Source organism: Panicum virgatum, chromosome 1K (genome assembly GCF_016808335.1).
Source record: "Panicum virgatum strain AP13 chromosome 1K, P.virgatum_v5, whole genome shotgun sequence".
Lineage (NCBI taxonomy): Eukaryota > Viridiplantae > Streptophyta > Magnoliopsida > Poales > Poaceae > Panicum > Panicum virgatum.
The window spans coordinates 748233-755032 of NC_053136.1; positions in this window are offsets into that span (position 1 = coordinate 748233).

Here is a 6800-nt window from a genome sequence, read left to right on the forward strand (position 1 = left end):
TGGCTACGGCTGGCGCCGTTCCGACAAGACAGCGCCTGGACGTGCTGAACGGAGGACTCCAAGAGCAGGCAAAGATATCCAGAGAAAGATCTCCTTTGCCTGCAACGCCATAATGTATGAACAGTACGTTATTTTATACTATATCGCTGGGCCCACTTGTCGGGGTCCCAGCAGCCATGTACGCGCCTCCCTTGAGATATAAAAGGGAGGCGCTCGCTGGGCACGGCCATACTCAGACAGGCTCTCGCGAACTCTCTCTCTCGAGGGAAGGCAATACAACACACAGTGGACGTAGGGTATTACGCTCCGGCGGCCCGAACCACTCTAATCCCGCTGTGTTCATCGTGTTCTTGAGTGAGATCGAACTAAGACTAGCTAACCCCCGAGTTCACATCCTCTGGGCTAGGGCGGGTGCCTTCCGCCACCCGGCTGTGGTTTGCAGCACCACGACATTTGGCGCGCCAGGTAGGGGCCATTTAGCTGGTCGCAGTTCATCTCTTCTTCGTCCCCATAGTTCGTGTGGACGACGTAGAGATGACGGAGGGTGTGGCGTCCTCCACGCCACACACCCCTCGTGTTCCTGCTCCAGGGGCAACTGTGCCTGCGGAGCAGCCACCGTCGGCGGCGGCGCGCGCTGCTCGCCGGCAAGAGTCAGGGCGCCCATCAAGGGCCCCCTCACAAGCTGCGAGCGGCGGAGCGCTGGCAGCGGCTAGAGAGTTGCTTCGCAACCCCCCGGCTGAAGCAGCCTCGCCAGACGCCCTGAGGTAATGGCGGGACGACGTTGACCGTCTCCTCCACTTGGCTCAGGCCTCCCCTAGTTCTGCAAGGACTGGGCAACGACCTCCGCTCGGCAACGCGGTGGTACCCTACCGCCAGCGTCAGGGCGGTGCGTCGGCGTCCGTGCGCTCCCCTACCGTGAGGGGTGCACGAACAGAAGACCTGCGGGCGGAGCTCAACCGCCGGCGCGCGGGAGAGGATGCCCGCATCTCCGTTGAGAGGGCGCGAGAGCGCCGTCTTAACATTGAGGGCCGCAACCTCAACGCCGAGTTGGACGTGGTGGCACCCAAGCCCCCGGTGAACGCCCGGATACAGCCAGGCGCACCAGTTACTGGGGTGGGCTGCGCAGCGCTGGCGGACCACCTCCGCGCCGTGGCATGGCCATCCAAGTTCCGCCCCACCTGCCGGAAAAGTACGACGGTACCACTAACCCGTCGGAGTTCCTGCAGGTGTACGTTACCGCCATCACAGCGGCTGGTGGTAACGGCGCCGTCATGGCAAGCTACTTTCATGTAGCCTTGTCTGGGCCAGCCCGGACCTGGCTCATGAACCTCACACCTGGGACGATCTAGTCCTGGGAAGAGCTCTGTGCGAGGTTCACAGCGAACTTCGCCAGTGCATACCAGCAGCATGGTGTGGAGGCACACACCTTCACGCCGTGAGGCAAAAACCTGGAGAAACGCTCCGGGCCTTCATCTCGCGCTTCACCAAGGTACGGGGTACCATTCCTCGTATCTCAGATGCATCTATTATCACTGCTTTCCGCCAGGGGGTACGTGATGAGAAGATGCTCGAGAAGCTGGCGACGCACGAGGTGGAAAGCGTCACTACGCTTTTCTCCCTGGCAGACAAGTGTGCCATGGCCGCTGAGGGCCGTGCATGGCACTCAGCCCCCCAAGACGGAGACGCCAAGGCTGGCGGCTCCGGTGCTACCGCTCAGGGCGGTGGCAAGAAGAAGAAGAACAAGAACCGGAGTCGCGGGGAACCGCATTCTGGCGGACCAATCGTTGCAGCAGCACCAGCGGCGGCGCCGGCTGTGGCAGCAGCGGCTGGGGGCCAGAATGCACATGGCAAACGCCCTCGCCCGCAAGGTGGGAGCAGAGGTTCATGCCCAGTGCATCCCACCGCTCGCCACAGCGCCGCTGACTGCCGCGAGATCCAGAAGCTCGTGAAGTGGGTCAGTGGGCGGCGTGAGCAGTCCTCCAAAGACTGTTCACCCCCTCCTCGCCAGCGGGCCGGCAAGGAGAAGGCCTCCGACAGCGGGGCCGCGGCCGGGGAGAAGGAGCTGGGGTACCAATCCCCCGCTCGAGAGCTGAAGGGCGTCTACCACGATGACTCCGACTCCGACAACGGCGACCGCCGCAAGAAGCTGTACGTAATGTACAGCGGAAGCTGGGAGCTTGTCTCCCGGCGGGACGTAAAGACCCTTCGCCGGGAGGTCCTTTCCGTGAAGCCGGGGGTCCCGAAGGCGGCGCCGCACCAGAGGTGGATGAACACCACCATCTCTTTCGGGCCATCTGACTGCCCGGAGAATATGGCCGGAGCTGGTGTACCTCTAGTCACCGCTCCTGTCATATCCAACGTAAGGCTCTATCATGTGCTGATTGACGGTGGGGCTGGCCTCAACGTCATCAGCTATGCAGCGTTCAAGCAGCTGCAGATCCCGGAGTCCAAGCTGATTCCCTCTCGCCCATTCTCCGGAGTGGGCCCGCACCCGGTGTTCCCTCTGGGGAGCATCACATTGCCGGTCACGTTCGGGACCGAGGAGAACTTCCGCACAGAGAGCGTTCTGTTCGATATTGCGGAGGTGAACCTCCCGTTCAACGCCATCATTGGCCGACCGGCACTCTACCGCTTCATGGCCATTGCTCATTACGGGTATTTGGTCCTAAAGATGCCTTCCCCTGCCGGAGTCCTCACCGTGCAGGGCGACCGCACCGCTGCCGTCGCTGCAGTTGAAAGACTGCATGCTCTGGCGGTAGAGGCTGCACGTTCCGAGGAGGATCCATCCACCTCGCAACCCAAGGCGACTGCAAAGGCTCCCAAGGTCCAACCGTCCGATCCGGCCCATGTTCCCGTGAAGACGGTGCAGATTGGAGCGGACTCCACCAGGACCACCCGCATCGCGGGGAACCTGGAGGAGAAATAGGAAGACGCGCTCATCGCTTTCCTCCGGGCAAATGTCGACGTGTTCGCCTGGGAACCGTCGCAGATGCCCGGGATCCCCAGGGAAGTGATCGAGCACAATCTGAGGATCTACCCCGACGCCACGCCGGTGCGCCAAAAGCCTCGGAAGCAGTCCGTGGAGCGGCAGAACTTCATCCGCGAAGGAGTCCACAAGCTCCTACACGCCGGCTTCATCGAGGAAGTCCACCACCCCGAGTGGTTGGCCAATCCGGTCATCATCCCAAAGGCCAACGGGAAGTTTCGGATGTGCATCGACTACACCAGCCTCAACAAGGCATGTCCTAGAGACCCCTATCCTCTTCCGCGTATCGATCAGATCGTGGACTCCACCTCCGGGTGTGACCTTTTGTCTTTCCTAGATGCATACTCTGGTTTCCACCAGATTCAGATGTCTAGAGAGGATAGGAAGCATACTGCCTTTGTAACAGTAGATGGGCTTTATTGCTACATTGTCATGCCATATGGTCTAAGGAATGTCTTACCCACGTTTGTACGAGTTATGAACAAAACCTTTTGTAATCTAATTAGAGATATTGTTGAGGTTTATGTCGATGACATTGTGGTCAAGACTAAGGTAGGGTCAACACTAGTGGAGGACCTGTCCCTCGTCTTCGACCGGCTCCGCGCCACGCGCACGAAGCTGAACCCCGAGAAGTGCATCTTCGGCGTCTCAGCAGGGAAGCTGCTGGGTTTCCTGGTCTCACATCGAGGAATCGAGGCAAACCCAGCCAAGATCAAGGCGATCGAAGCGATGAGGCCTCCTGGCCGCATCAAGGACGTCCAGAAGCTTACTGGATCTCTCGCTGCTCTTAGCCGCTTCATATCGAGGCTGGCTGAGAGGGCCCTTCCCTTCTTCAAGCTATTGAGGAGGTCCGGTCCATTTTCTTGGACCGAAGAGGCTGAACAGGCCTTCCAGGAGCTGAAGCAGCACCTCACCTCGCTGCCAGTATTGGTGGCTCCAGAGCCCGGTGAGCCGTTGTTTCTATATCTTGCTGCGTCTGCGGAGGCAGTCAGCATGGTGCTGGTCGCCGAAAGGATGGAGCAAGCCCGCCAGGGAAACACCAGGGTCTCCCCGGCCAAGGATGGTGAGCCGGACCCCGGACACGGGGGCCCGTCAGCCTCACCCCAGCTTGAAGGTCCAGATCCCGCACAAGCGGGTCCGGAGGAGCCTCAACCCAGTGGGAACCCGGAACCGCTGGGGGCCCAAGGACCTGATGTGGTGGATAAGGGCGAGCCGGACCCGGTAACTAGGGTTCGGACCGTCCAAAAGCCAGTTTACTACGTCAACGAAGTCCTCCACGAGGCGAAGGCCAGGTATCTTTAGACGCATAAGCTTATCTATGCAATACTTATTGCGTTCAGGAAACTGTGCCACTACTTTCAGGCACACCGAGTTGTCGTAGTGACCTCTTACCCGTTAAGAACGATCCTGCACAACTCCAACGCCACAGGCAATATTGCCAAGTGGGCGGCAGAGCTGGCTGAGTTCCAACTGGACTTCCAGCCACGCCATGCAGTCAAGAGCCAGATCCTTGCTGATTTCATAGCGGAGTGGACTCCTTCCCCAAGCAATTCTGGAGATCCGGACGTCAACACCGGGCCCCCGGAGCCGGAAATCAGGACACCGGTCTTCACCGAGCCCCACTGGACACTCTTCTTCGACGGGTCCGCCCGCGAGAAGTGGGCCGGAGCTGGTGTGGTCCTCACCGACCCAAACGGAGATCAGCTGAAGTACATGGTGCACCTTGAGTTCAAGGCCACCAACAACATGGCGAAGTACGAAGCTCTGATCTTTGGCCTGACGCAAGCCCTCTCATTGGGGGTCCGGCAGCTTCTGGTGAAAGGGGACTCCCAGCTAATCATCAAGCAGGTCTGAGGGGATTGCAACTGCAACAATCCCCAGCTCGCGGCATACCTCATACACGTGAGGAAGCTCGAGAAGGACTTCGACGCCTTGGAACTGCAACATGTTCCCCGCGAGCACAACTCAGCAGTAGATGATCTCTCTGCGAGAGCATCTACCTGGGCATCCGTGCCCGAGGGTGTCTTCGAAAGATGGCTGCTGAGACCTACCGCCCAGCCTACCAAACTGGGTGAAGGGGATCAAGCTAGCACCTCGAAGCCAGCGGTCCCGGCAGCATTCCACCTATGGTGCCCGACCTGGGCTGTGTGCTCCGTTGAGGATCCTAGTGACCTCATAGAGCCACCCCGACCTACTCAGGGAGCTCCCGATGCATGGATCTCCAAGATCCGGGGCTACCTCAAAGATATCATCCTCCCTGATGACGATGTGTCCGCTGAGCGCATAGTCCGATTGGCTAAACGCTACGCGGTGGTAGAAGGGGATCTCTACCGCCATGGCGCCAACGGAGTCCTCATGCAGTGCATTTCCCAGGGAGAGGGCCGCGAGTTGCTCGCGGAGATCCATAGACGCGAGTGCGGAAATCATTCCTCCTCTCGCACGCTTGTTGGCAAGGCCTTTCGGCATGGCTTCTACTGGCCAACAGCACTCCAGGATGCGGCTGAGCTGGTAAGGTCCTGCAAAGCATGCCAATTCCATGCAAAGCAAATACACACCCCGGCTCAAGCTCTGCAGATGATTCCGCCCTCATGGCCATTCGCTGTGTGGGGTGTGGATATCATGGGGCCATTCCCCCGGGCTGTCGGCGGGTACCGGTTCCTCTATGTCGTCATCGACAAGTTCACCAAGTGGCCGAAGGTTACCCTTGTGGTGAATATCACTAAGAAATCAGCAGTCGCATTCCTCAGGTCCATTGTGTGCAGATTTGGCGTCCCAAACCGCATCATCGCGGACAACGGGACCCAATTCAAAAGCAGACTCTTCCAAGAGTACTGTGAGGACATCGGCATCCAGCTATGCTTTGCGTCCGTGGCACATCCCCGCAGCAATGGGCAGGTTGAGAGAGCGAATGCAGAAATCCTCAGGGGACTCAAGACCCGCACTTACAACTGCTTGAAGAAGCATGGTGCCAAATGGGTTGACGAGCTTCCGTGCGTACTATGGGGCAACCGGACGACGCCCAACCGGGCCACCGGGGAGACTCCATTCTTCCTGGTCTACGGGGCTGAAGCATGCCTTCCCCCAGAAATTTACCTGGACTCACCACGGGTCCAGGCTTTTGATGAATCCATGCAGGAGCAGCTGCGGCGAGATGACGTGGACTTCATTGACGAACGAAGATGGCGAGCAGCAATCCGAAACGCACGCTACAACCAGGCGCTCCGGCGCTATCACCAACGGTTCGTGCACAGCAGGGAGCTCCGGGCTGGCGACCTCGTCCTCAGACGGATCCTGAACCGAGCAGGGCTCCACAAACTTTCCCCCAGCTGGGAGGGCCCTTCAAGGTCACAGAGGTATGCCGGCCCGGATGCGTTCGCCTCGCCACAGAAGATGGAATGCCGCTGCCCAACCCATGGAACATAGAGCATCTGCATAAGTTTTACACCTAGGCAGAGCAGGGAAATAAACTTTTCCTTTGTAATAAGATAGAGTTAGCGTGCGGCCCAGAGCGGTTGGGGGCCACCCTCGTAAACCCGACCTCTGGCATCCATCGCACCGCCGGCTAACGCGCGGCTCAGAGCGGTGGAGGTCCGACCTCGTAAACCCTGCCTCTGGCATTCATCGCGCAAGCCATGTACATCAAGATTGCAAAGGAAATAATTTCTCCCAGTTCTATCTTTGTGTCAAAATTTAAATTCGCATTCCGATTCTCAAGTTTTTACCTTTCTAACCCCCGCGGGGACCTCTACTCTTGTTGCTACAACTAAGATCTGCATTGAGCTGCTGGTCTGCCGTACAGATCCGGACCCTCTTG